At 40.5% G+C, this 13,248-nt stretch overlaps 2 long non-coding RNA genes across 3 annotated transcripts in view; one reads left to right on the forward strand and one right to left on the reverse strand.

The window, feature by feature from the left end:
- The window catches only part of LOC110262073, a 214,879-nt gene extending 206,067 nt beyond the window's left edge, over window positions 1-8,812 (reverse strand). The window contains exon 1 of the long non-coding RNA XR_002346598.1: window positions 8,450-8,812. This is a non-coding gene — a long non-coding RNA (uncharacterized LOC110262073). The remainder of the gene's footprint in view (window positions 1-8,449) is intronic.
- The window catches only part of LOC106504613, an 86,799-nt gene continuing 84,999 nt past the window's right edge, over window positions 11,449-13,248 (forward strand). Inside the window, exon 1 of one of the 2 annotated variants that reach the window (XR_002346599.1) lies at window positions 11,449-12,268. This is a non-coding gene — a long non-coding RNA (uncharacterized LOC106504613). The remainder of the gene's footprint in view (window positions 12,269-13,248) is intronic. The other variant, XR_001298241.2, reaches the window with a different exon arrangement.

Here is a 13,248-nt window from a genome sequence, read left to right on the forward strand (position 1 = left end):
TTTGAATGACTTTCTACATTATGGCTGACTGGGCTCAACCTTCAACACTCAATTTAGGAATTTCTTTCCTTATAAAGCTATCTCTAACATTTCAAATAGAATTGCCTAGTCACTCTCTCTTTTAACTTTAAATTTTTTTTTTTTTTTAAAGGGTTGCACCTACAGCATATGGAGGTTGCCAGGCTAGGGGTTGAATCGGAGCTGTAGCTGCTGGCCTACACCACAGCCATAGCCCTGCCAGATCCGAGCCAGGTCTGCAACCTACACCACAGCTCATGGCAACACCGGATCCTTAACCCACTGAGCGAGGTCAGGGATTGAACCCACAACCTCATGGTTCCTAGTCAGATTCACTTCCAGATGGGAACTCCATCTCTCTCTCTTTTTTAAATTGATACAACCACTACCACCACACAATAGCATTAATAGTTACCACGTATCCACCACTTACTATAGGACTTATTATGTGACTGCATTGTCATATGCCAACTTCAATCTCCACCAGAGCACTGCACAATAGCCTGACACAGAGAAGTAAAGACACTTGCTCAAGGACATGCAGATAACTAGTGATAGAGCTAGGATACAAATCCAGATCTATCTATGCTGAATGGGGAATTCCTTGTAAAAAAAGTAAAGAATTTCACAATGGCTGCAGTAGTATATTAAACCACATGTAGGCTCTTTCAAGCTTGAGTACCTGAGCAACTGCACTGAATGCATAGCCATGAAGCCATTCCTGGTAGGAACCAGTGGAGATGCCATTAAAATATTTACTCATTAAATTATGGGGTACGTTACTGACTTTAGGGCTAAGATACACAAATGGATGTGCTAATATTGAACTATTCTTGCATTTACAGAATAAATCTCACTGGTCTGTGACATATTTATTTTTGAGGTGGTACTGCATTTTACTTACTAGTGTTTTATTTATGCATTTGTTTCTTTATGCTGTTATTACCAATGTAAATGTTAAACATGCTTCATTAAAAGCATTCAAAAATTATTTTCTCCTCTCTGGAAATATTTATGTAGCATTATGATTATGATTATCTAGTCTCCGCAATGCAATAATTTCTCTGTGAAAGCATGTACATATGGTACTGTTTTGAGTAGTGTTTCTTTAAAAACATTATTTCCTTCATGAAAATAGTGTTGTTTAATCATTCTATCTCTACTCTAATAAAATTTGGTAAATTTTATTTTCACTGTATATTTTCCCTTCATCTAGTTTTCAAATATAATTTGCATGGATTTATCTAGAGTAATTTCATGGTCTTAAAATTCTTTCCTGTTTAACAGTTATTTCCCTTTATCATTCTCAGCTTACAAATACGCACTTTTTCCTTGTCTGTTTTTATTAGATTACTTAGTGATTTATCTATTTTTTTCCAGAGAATCAGTCTTTTTGTGTGTGTGTGTGTGTGTCTTTTGTCCTTTTAGGGCCACATCTGTGGCATATGGAGGTTCCCAGGCTAGGGTCTAATCCAAGTTGTTGCTGCCACCCTATGCAAGAGCCACAGCGATGCCAGATCCAAGCCACGTCTGGACCTACACCATAGCTCATGGCAATGCCAGATCCTTAACCCACTGAGCAAGGCCAGGGATAGAACCCATAACCTCATGGTTCCTAGTCGGATTCATTTCCGCTATGCCACAACAGAAACTCTGAGCATCAGTCTTTTATTTACTAATTCTGAGTCCTGTTTTCTTTCACTAATCCTGTACCTACATTTTTTCTTAAATCTTGCTTTTGTATTTTTTTTTATTTTTCACTTACTAGCTTTCAAGTATGGATTTATTTAATGCTTTATCTCATTATTTATTTTTTATATATTTAATATTTTTAATTTCCATTTTACCTTTTCTCCTAAAGTTGTATAGCAGATTTCCCACCAGATGGAAGTGAAATTTTTTTTATTAATACTACTTTTATTGTGTTGTGATCAAAGAATATTGCTTATATTATTTCTACTTTAAGGATTTTAATGACGCATTCATTGATACTTAATATATGATCAATTTTTGTGAAAGCTAAAGGAGTGCTTGAGCATAAGGTATATTCCATGTTATAATCCTATAGTTTTATGTATAAATACATACATCAATAAAACTTACCCTATTAATTTAGGTCTCCTATATTCTTATTTATTTGTTCATGTAGCCTTTATTGGACTAAGCATAGTGTGTTAAATATTAAGATATTAAAATAGTGTTAATAGTGTGTTAAAAGTTAGTCTTATTATTTACGGATTTCTGTTCATTTCTCCTTGTAGCACCTGCAGCTTGTTTTAAATAATCATTGTGTTATTTGCTGAATATTTATAGTTATTTATGTCAACTGTACATTTTGATCAGTAATATTTGGAGCTGTTTATTATTGTCATGCTCACTGCTTTGGGGTCTGAATCCCATCTCATCTGCATTCAGATTAGAACTTCTGGTTTCTGGTTAGTTTCATTTTGTGATGTACGTTTTCCCCATATATATTTGCCCACCCTTCTGTTTTCAGTCTTATTGAATAATTTTATTCTAGTGTGTCTCTTACCTAAAACAGAGTTGATTTTTTGGTCACTAAGGCACTTTGATATATTCTTTCTTCTAATAGGTGAGTTAGGCATAATTGTATTTATTGAATTGATGTATTTCTTCTTCACTGGGTCTAACATTTTATTTATACTTTTCCTTCCTGAATGTGCTCTATTTTCTCCTTTTCTGTTTCCTCATTTATGAAGGTTTGGGATTTTCTTCTAAAGAGTACCTTTAATAACCCCTTTAATCATGTCTTTTGTCCATTTTATGTTAGGTTTCTACTACAGGTATTCCCTCCTTTTCAAAAGTTTGATATATGCTACCTCACTTTTATGAAAGCCCTGCCTATTTTCACTAAATTAAAAAAAAAATCTTGAGAGGATTTTTATTTTTAGCAAAAAAGGCAAAAAATGAAAATAGTTTTCAGCACTTGCTTTGCAGCGGCAGTTAAAGAAGCAGTGCAGACCCAGAGCAGTGAGTGGCTTGAGTAAGCTCTTTCCCCAGGAACTACTCTCAGCACCAAGTTACAAGAGCTTTGAACTGTGTCCATGAGCATCTGTGATTGATTTCAATTCATTTTGTGCATCTGTTAGCAAGATATGTCCTGGGGTAATTGCTTCTTGATTTATGCCATTTCAGCCTAGGAAAGTTTTCATAGGAATGCTCTAATTTGGGATAATGGTGCTCTACTTTGGGATAATGGAGAAACCTGTATTTGATTTACCAGTTAATTGATACCCATTTACTCCATCTATTTTTTAAGTGACCACTACTGAGATCATTCTAATTCCTTCTCTACCTTTTTTTCCTTCTTATAGAATTATTACTTCTTAAGTCAGGACAGGTAACTATTATATTTTATTCTTCCACTCTTAAGTCCCTTAGGTATACAATTAAATATATTCAATGGTCACTCTAAATTACTTTGCCAAAAATTTCATAGTCAATTATTGGTTGTATGATGCTCAATCTTTTTGTGTATTACTCAGAAAGGATACAATATTCCCAGAATTTTTCCATGTTTAAATCTGTTTCTGTAACCATGATAATTGAAAGAATCCAATTGGTTGGAAATCAAATCCTTGGCTCATGTATTTCTTTCCTTGAGCACTTTAAAATGCTGTTATAGAGTTGTCTTTGTTATTGTCAAAAAAAATCTGAGGTCAAATGATTTTTCCATTTAAGTGTTTTTTTGTTTCCTTTTGTATTTTATTGACATTCAAGGGGAATTTGTTATCTTTAAAATCAAATGCTTTTACTATGTCTTTTGAGAAGACAGATCTGAATAAATCTTTCCAGATACACCAAGTATCCTTTAATATATAATGGCAAGCATTCTTTCCATGGATTTTTCTTAGAAGATAGTTTTGAGTATTCATTCTCTTGCATTGTTTTTTATGCATTGAATTCAAGTATGCATGTGTGACATTTTTTCCTTCTTTAAAAATTACTACTCCCTATACTACTTTTTAGTTATTTTTAAGATTTTGTCTTCTTTTTCCCATAAATATATTCATACTTTACCTAAAACCCACTTATTATATTTCATTTGATCAACTCCCAGTTTAGTCTTAACTGCTGATTATTTTGTCTTTTCCCTCAATACTTTATGTCCAGTATACTCTTGCTTAAGATTTAAAAAAAACAAAAACAAAAAAAAAACCTTACTTTTTTCTCACTACCCTTCATAGGAACTCTGCTCCCTCACCCTCTGTGGGACCTCCATGCCTGATTCCTACCTTCATCCCAGCAATCCCTACCTACAGAAACAGTCACCAAATTCCTCTGTCTCTGATCCAAATCCTGAACCTAAAAATTTGAACCTGGACCCAAATTCCACTTGAGAAAAGGGAATTGATGAGCCCTTATTTCCCTCAGTCCCAATGGAATGAAAATTAAATGCAAGCCTCTAGTTCTGCTATGAGGTCAGAGCTTGGATGGTACCCAAAAATGTAGAGTAGCCCAAGGGCAGGGAGGGAGCTCAGCCTGATGATGACTTGGCATTTGTCATCCCTCTCACTCTCCTCTCTTCCAACTTTCTTGCAGCATGGAATGTCATTAACCAGTAACTGTAAGGGACAACTTGTAGATAAAGGAAGCAATGGGTTGAAATGCCATCGTCAGCATTCTCTGGCTCTGTGCTTAAGCAAAAGTCCTGCCATATAATGTACCTGGGCCGCCATTCACTCTTTATGAGGTTGCATCTGAAGCTTATTTCAACACTCACTTTGAATAATGTAAATACATGGCATATAATATAAACTATTTTAAATAGATAATTTTGTCTCTTAATCTTGTTTCCACATAATTCCTGGATCAAATGTATACACATTATTGTACTTGTCTTTTGTGTAGATCACAATTTTACAAATCTTTTCCCTTGAACAATTTTATCATCATTTATACACACACAGTCTTATTTTTTTCACTTTTTAAACAATGACTAAAATAAAGTAACTACTACTGCAGGCCCTTGCACAATAATGCTTACTTAGGGAGAACATGAGCTTCATGAGACCTCAGCTGGCTGATTAGTCACTGGAGAGCCCCCACTATCTCATCCACGAGATGGAAACAGTATTTGCAGCGGGGGCCAGGGTTGGTTTTAAACCACTGCTTAGGTTTTCATCTCAGGCAGAGGGTCACAGCTCAGATCCACAGGTATGGGAAATCCAACCCAAACTTCACCAACAAGCACATCTAGACAAGACTGGAGCACTGGAGCATTATGACCCTAGGTTCAGAGGCCCTTCTCCTACCCATCCCAGCCCCCAGGACAAGGTCCTCTTCTAGTAAAACCCTTTTAGGAAACTTGGTCCAAACACCAAGGACAATGCAAGCAGGAATGTATTGACCTTGAGGATGCTATTGCTATTGTCCATGGAAAAAATCCTTAGTTTCAAAACTAATTTGATCCTAGAGTGAGGAAAACCCAGCTAATTCCACAGGGGTTTTTTTTTGGGGGGGGTGCTTTTTTTTTAATTCCACTATTTTATAGAGGCTCAGGTTTCAGCACTTCCTGTTTGAGTGGAAGCTCTCACTGAAGTTGAAAAAATTCAAATATCAGGAGTGTGCATTTGTAGAGATGAGACAATCTCTTATTTTGTAGTTGTGGGCGTGGGGCCCAGAATGCTTTAGAATCACTGCCCTGGTTGAAGTCAAGCACACCTTCTCCCAGTTATCCAATCAAATGCTGGTTTAGGTACAGCTGAAGGGATTTGGCAGATGTAATAAAGCCCCAGTCCTTAAATTAATCCAAAAAGATGAGGTCCTAGATTGGCCTCACTCAATCACATGTAAGATTTAAGTAGCCTCCCCACTTCTTCAGTGGAAGATACCAGAACTCAAAAAAAACAAAGGATGTGCCCACGATCACAGAGCAGGTGTGAGATTTGGTTCTTCCCTTGAAAACAAGGGCCTTGATGCCCAGTGTGGTTGGGGGCCAGTTCCTAGGTTACTGGGGCCAGTTTCCCCCACTGGGGCTTCCTGGTCTACCCTCTGCACCATGATATTCACTGCCAGGAAGTGTGTCAATGACTCCTCTGTTTTCTGTCTTATCCTCTCCAGCAGCTTCTCTTCTCAAAGTTTGGTTAACCTTGTCAGACTCTCTTCTAAATGCCATTCTCTCCCTGCTCCAAACTCATGTATCCTGACAACATGGTGAACATCTTAAAATACTACTTTCATTCTTAAGGAGCTTGCAATGACTCCCTGTTATCAGCAGGTAACAAGTTCATGATGGGCTCAGCAGAAACTCCCCTTGGATCCCACTCACACCCATGATTTCTGACTTCTCAAACTTCTTTTCAAGTGACAACTATTATCATCCAGAAACACTGATATCACTACATACCCACTGAAACCTTGGTAACTTTTACCCGTGTACCTCTCTGTTCCTCCAAATTCACTTTAAATTCCACAGTTTTTCACTATGTGAGCTTTCCTAAGTTGTCATTCATGTTGGTATTGGAAATTTTTTAAGTTGGTGATTTTCTATCAGCTTACAAATGTCCTCTCATACACCCTTGAAAACACCAACAGCTCTAAATCAAGGTGAAATGCACTTCACAAAACTCATATTGACCTTTAAGGAGGAAAATCATGGGCCAGGGAGGGAAGCGTGGTTGTTTATGGAGAGGCCTCTCTTGAAATTTGATCTGGCAGGCTCCCTTTCTCTCTCTCTCTCACTGATCCCCATCACTCTTCAGAGTGCCAATCACTGTATGTTTTTGTCTCTATGACCATGTCTTTTCTGGCCCCTTTCTCCCTACTTCAGCTTCTCACAACCCAAATTAAATAGAAATTGCTGTAGAGTCTAACACTTCTCATTTGCTCAGGCTCCCATATTTCAGAATACTTGATCTTGTACCTAAGCAGGGCCTTGTGGGAGTCCCGGGCGCAAAAGCCTTTCTGTGTTCCCCATTTCTGGTTCTTAGGAAATGGGCATCATTCAGTCTCCATAACCTCCCCTGAGTTCCTAGGGACAGGTTCAGACAGGTGCTGAGGAAGGAAGAGGATGCAAAGACAATGGAGCAAGAGTCAAGAAGAAATAGTACTGCCTTGGGTCAGGATCCTGGTTCCCTCTTAAGGGATACAGGTCGTATTATAGGCATCTTATACACCTAAGAGAAAAAATATATTTCTTACCCTACTTTTAGAAATGAATACTTTAAAATTAAAATTGGGTGTTCCCGTCGTGGCTCAGGGGTTAGCAAACCTTACTAGCATCAGTGAGGATTCAGGTTCAACCCCTGCCCTCCCTCAGTGGGCTAAGGATCCAGCATTGCTAAACATCACATGTTATACCCCAAACAAGCTGTGGTGTAGGCCACAGACACAGCTCAGATCCTGTGTTGCTGTGGCTATGCCATAGGCTGGCGTCTAAAGCTTCAATTTTTACCCTTAGCCTGGGTGCTACAGGTGCAGCCCTAAAAAGACCAAAAGACCAAAAATAATAAAAAATAAAATTAAAATTGAACATCTGAGAGTCCTTCCTTGTCCTTCTCCCAGGCTTAATTGCACCCTAAACACAATCACCTATAAACTAAAAAGTAGGCACCCTGGTCACAACTGCCTGTGGGTTAAAGATTATTAGCACATGATGTTTTTCAGGATCTTTCCTAGATTGTTCTAATCTCTGATCTACATGCCTTTTCACAAGTACTGTTATTCTAGGCCATAACCCAGAAGACCACCATCGTGATCACGCTGAGGTCTCCTGACTGCAGCTTTGATATCTAAGACCCCCCCAAAGAAAGGAGATTGCAGGTTTGCTCCAATCCTGATTCCTCTCCGGAAAAATCTGTTTTTCTCCTTTTTAACCATAAAATGCCTCGCAATTCTTTCCAATGAGGTGCACAGTCTTTAGGGCATTAGCCTGCTGTGACCCTCTGGTTGGCAAAGCAATCTGCCTAGAAAAAGAACATTCTAACTGTAGCTGGAGTTCCAGGGCACAAGAACTTGAATTTGTTTTATCACTAAACATCACATGTTATACCCGAAACAAGCCAAAAAAGCCAACACTTTTATAGCCCAAGGCAGGCAATCTGCAGCTCTAGACATGACCTGCCCTCTGTGCTTACTGAGCAGACACCCCGCCCCCACCCTGCAAGGCCTTGGTGGGTTAAGGAGCCCAGATGCCCCTGCAGGCCAGTTCCCAGGAGCAGGCCCAACTGGGTCTGACAGCAGCAAAGGGAGACCACCTGGTAAGCCAGACAGTGACAGAAACCCCTCAGCCCAGCAGGCTGGGTGGATGGAGCAATGGTGGTGTCAGAAAAAAATCTAAGCCCTTCCAGTAAAATTCATTAGAGGTCCCCAACTCTCCCCTTCATCTGCCCCAGGGGTAGATGAAAATCAAGAGTCAGAGAGGGAACGTGGTTGATCCTCCAGCTTTCTAGAATGCAAGGATCCCTACCTTAAGTGGGTCTTCGTGGGAGGGTGATGATGATCCCAGTCACAGTTCACCAAAAAGTTGGGTTCCTCTGCTCTGCGCTGTCTCTTCCTCGGTCCTTGCCTACACACAAGGATTTGGAGGTGCAGGCTGAGAAGCGTGGCATGGGCACTGGGATAGAGCCAGCAGGCTTTGTTGCACAAGGATGGAGGCAGGCAATCTGGTAGGAGGTTGCTCTGGCTGGGAGGTGCTGCAGGAGCACGGGGATAGATCCAGGGGTCTTTCTGAGTTGGGATGTAGGCAGGCAGTCTCTCCAGGTGGGAGCAATCAGCTCTGACCTGGGCTTTTTCTTTTTCTTCTTTTTTTTTTTTTTTTTTTTTTTTTGTCCTTTTTGTCTTCTAGGGCCGCACCCACACACAGAAGTTCCCAGGCTAGGGGTACAATAGCAATTGTAGCTGCCAGACTACACCAGAGCCACAGGATCTGAGCAACACAGAATCCAAGCCCCGTCTGCAACCTATAACACAGCTTACGGAAAGCCTGGATTCTTAACCCACTGAGCGAGGCCAGGGATCAAACCCACATCCTCATGGATGCTAGTCGGGTTCACTAATAGCTGAGCCAAGATGGAAACTCCTTCCCTGGGCTCTTTTAAAGAGCCACTCTATTCCCTCACCTGGAGCCCATCGCCTGGAGCAAAAAATGCTCCAGCCATTTGCCTCAGAGGTTGCAATCAAGAGTCCGAGAGCAGTTTACTACTTATTTAGCCCTCAGAAAAAGCAGGCCGCTCAGAGTAGGGACTGGCCCTGGCTATAACTGGGTTTCTCCTTATATTCCTATATCACGGACCTGTTTGGGGACCCCTATTTTCTTGCCCCAGGCCCACTAACTTCTTATCCCAACACCCCTATGCCATGTGTTGTTTTGATCTCTGTATGGGGAGGACATATTTTAATCCTGATTGGCTTTGGGTGAGGACACCTTATTTGCATGGAAACAAAGTTCTAGAAAAGTGCTCCAAAGAGCATTTGTATGATACCTGTATGTGTATTCATTGTTTGATTGCAGGCCTCCTGTTTTGATAATTGATAAATGGCCTGTTTAAAATCACCTGGGTCTGAGTCTGGGCCTCAGTTAGCTAGGTCCTATCCTACCTAATATAGACAATAACCCAAAAAACTACCATCATGATCATGCTCAGATCTCCTGACTCCAGCTTTGATGTCTAAGATCTCCCCCAAAGAAAGAAGACTGCATGTTTGCCCCAATCCCGATTCCTGTCTGAAAACCTGGTTTTCTCCTTCTTACCATAAAACTCCTCGCAATTCTTTCCAATGAGGGGCACAGTCTTTAAGGCATTAGCCTGCTGTGACCCTCCTTTACTTGGCAAAGCAATAAAGCTACCTTTTTCTCCTTTATCCAAAACTCTGTGTTTCAATTCGGCACAGGCAGGCAGACAGAGCTGAATTTCAGCGACAATATTTTAAGTTTTCCTTTTGCCACTCAGAAATCTGAAAAACCCCATTTTACCTTGAAAAGTAAAATATTTCCCTATCATTTCATTGGCGTATCGGAAACAGCCATTGCCTGGAGCAGTCAGCCATGAAGACCTTCCTTCCTACAGGAACATCCAGGATCATCTTAAACTCTCATCATTTTCAACTGATTTCCTTTCCAATAATCTCTCTTACTGCCCTTCTTGTTTAAATTTTTTTTCCAAGAAATTGCATAAATTACTGTTTTACTGTAATGCATCAAAAGTTTCCCATAAACTAGGAAATTTTCCCTATGATTTAAAACTCAGTACCCATATTTCCTCACCCTGAGGAAGACCCTAAAACTGCATGAACTTATTCTCTTTAAATCCACATGTTGACTTAAAAAAAAAAAAAAAGCACAACCTGAAAGTTGAGAGTTAAGGTTTTTGGGGGGCAAAATTAGGATTTAAACCCTGGAGACAGCATCTCAAGTAGCCCTGAGAAGTTGCTCCCAGGAGGTGAGGGAGGAGCTACAATATATGGGAATTTTTGCAACAGTGGACCAGTAGCAGGACAAAAGAAGGCTGGGCTCACTGAAATCATTCCTTTGATGTGCACCTCTGCTATCAGGGCCAGTATCCTGAGTTTTCACAGCCTGCAGGACTCATGGTTCTCACCCTTGGAGGTAACCACATTCACAGATGATCTCAACATTCTTTGTTTTATCCTTACCTACAGCTACCTCTGAAATACCTCTGAAATACCACCCAACTAGGAAAGGGGGCTATTATGATATGATAAAGGGGGAGGTGCATGCCTTGTACACGTTTTACAAAAGTTTGTTGCTGACCCCCTGAAGGTTACTGCTAGTCACAAGGAGCAGACATCACCATGAAAGATTTTAATGTTTTTCCAGGTATGAAGAGATGCAAGAATTGGGCACATAAAATCTTTTCCTAAAAATATCTGACTACCTGAAGACCTGTTTTTTCAGTTTTCCCAGAGCACAGAGTGCTTCACTCAGAATTTTCACCCTGAGCTCTGCTGGTGGGCAGGGGATGGGTGCTGCAGATCTGCAGCTGCTGATGGCAAGTGCCTTCTTAAAGAAATCTGAGATAGCAGGAAATCTTTTCTAGATCTCTTCCTCATTGTATAGCCCAGCTCCCAGAAATTCTCCACATTGATCATGTTAGGACATACTGAGACCTTCAGAACACCCATGCTAGGGCTCCAATTTTTTTTTTTTTTTTTTTTGCCTTTTTTTTTTTTAGGGCCATATCCATGGCATATGGAAGTTCCCAGGCTAGGGGTCTAATTGGAGCTGTAGCTGCCAGCCTACGCCAGAGCCACAGCAACACCAGATCTGAGCCACATCTGCGACCTACAACACAGCTCACAGCAACACCAGATCTTTAACCCACTGAGCAAGGCCAGGGATCGAACCCACAACCTCATGGTTCCTAGTCTGGTTCATTCCCACTGCACCACAATGGAAACTCCCTCCGGCTCCAAGTTTGATCATTCTATGAGAATCTTGGGAAAGGGGCCCACGTTGGGGTAATTAAGCCCTCTCCAGGTAGTTCTAATCTGCAGCCACATTGGGATAATTAAGCCATCTCCAGGTAGTTCTAATCTAATCTGTTCAATTTATTTTTAGAGTCCCTGCCTCCCTGCATCACAATGAGGTAGGGATGGACCAAAGAGGTGCCCTTTTTCAGGTGAGGCTTTTGGTTTAAAACAGCCAATTTTACCCCAAGCTTCATGTGAGAGTCTCCAGTAGAGCTTTTCACAAAGACAAATGCCTGGGACCCACCCCCAAATAATTAAGTCTGAATTACTTGGGTTGGCCTTCAAAATGCTTTCCAGCAGTTTCCATTGTAGAATTGGGGCTGGGAAACTGTTTTACTGATAAACTCAATTGCAGACAGGCTCAAAAATTTCGCTGAGTTTCTAGACTAGTGGGAGAGCTATACTTGACCTGAAGCCATGTTTGAGCTGTACAAAGTGTTAGTCAAGGTCGAGGGCAGAATAACAGGGAAATACCAGTGGAAAGGTCTCTATGCACTGAGTGACTACCTTAGAACTGTGTGAGGAATCGAGGCAACAGATGTTATGAGCCAAATGATAATACGAGCCAACTGTGCTAGTGGATGATTGGAGGACCAATCACATTCAAGACCTTTAATCGTGGCTGGCCCGCCCACAAGCTTCGGAGACTGCCCAGGCAGAGACGAACTAACCCCTTTCTCTAGCCTAGGGCCCTCTGACTTTCCTGACCTCCAGCGGGGCAAAGGAAATGCCAGCTTTCTTTAGGCCCTGCATCAGGGCCTGTGGCTTCAAAAAATGCTCCAGTATGAAAGTGAAGGTACGTGGAGAGGGAATTGCTTATTTTATGTTTGTAAGAATATAGCTAGGTTGTGTTTTGTTTTGTTTCCAGAGCCTTGAAAATATGTGTCCTGCAAACTTCTCTGTTCTTTGCCAATAGTAAACATTTGAATACTTAGAGCAAGTCTGTTGGAAGGTGTTATTACTACAATAATTTTATAGAGAAGGAAACTGAGGCACAGCATAGTAAGGACCTCAAACAGAGATCCATAGTTGAAAGTCCAGAGAACCTTGCACTATAGCTTCTGAGTCCCTGAGTTTTGAGTTGTCTCTACTGCCTCTCAACAGCTTGATGGAATATCCCTTCACAGGTTACTGATTTTAATGGGATTACATGTCTGCTTTGATATTGTATGTTAATTAACTTCATTTTTAATCCCTAGACGTTCCATTTAGGTTATTTGTGTCTTCCTAGCACTCCCTTATGCTTCTGCTTCCCCTTCATGCTTCAGCATAAGGAGTCCACCTTTCATAGCTGTTTTAAAATCTTTCTGTACCAATTCTACCATCCGTGTTACTTCTGGGTCTATTGGTTGATTTATCTGCTGGTGATGAATTGTATTTCTCTGTTTCATTGCACATCTGGTAACTCTCAGTAGGAGACCAGCATTTTGCATTTTAATATTGCTGGGTGCTCTGAGTTGCTATGAAGATATTTGAAATCATATTTGATACTTTGAAGGATTGTTTTAAATGATTGGTAGTTGGGACCAGAACAGGTTTCAGCTGATAGATAATTTGGCTCAATTACTGAGGCAATACTCTTCTGAGCACTGTATTTGAATCTCCTGGATAGAAGGTTTTTATACTCTGGCTTCTGTGGACACAGATTTCTTCCTGGCCTTGAGTGACCCTAGGGTACCATTTCTGCATGTTTGAATACCTGAATTCAGGGTGTTTTATCTGCATGACATTGATTTTGAAGATGAATTTTCACCTGAAATAATTTAATCTCAATTT

The sequence above is a fragment of the Sus scrofa genome, chromosome 8 (genome assembly GCF_000003025.6).
Source record: "Sus scrofa isolate TJ Tabasco breed Duroc chromosome 8, Sscrofa11.1, whole genome shotgun sequence".
NCBI lineage: Eukaryota > Metazoa > Chordata > Mammalia > Artiodactyla > Suidae > Sus > Sus scrofa.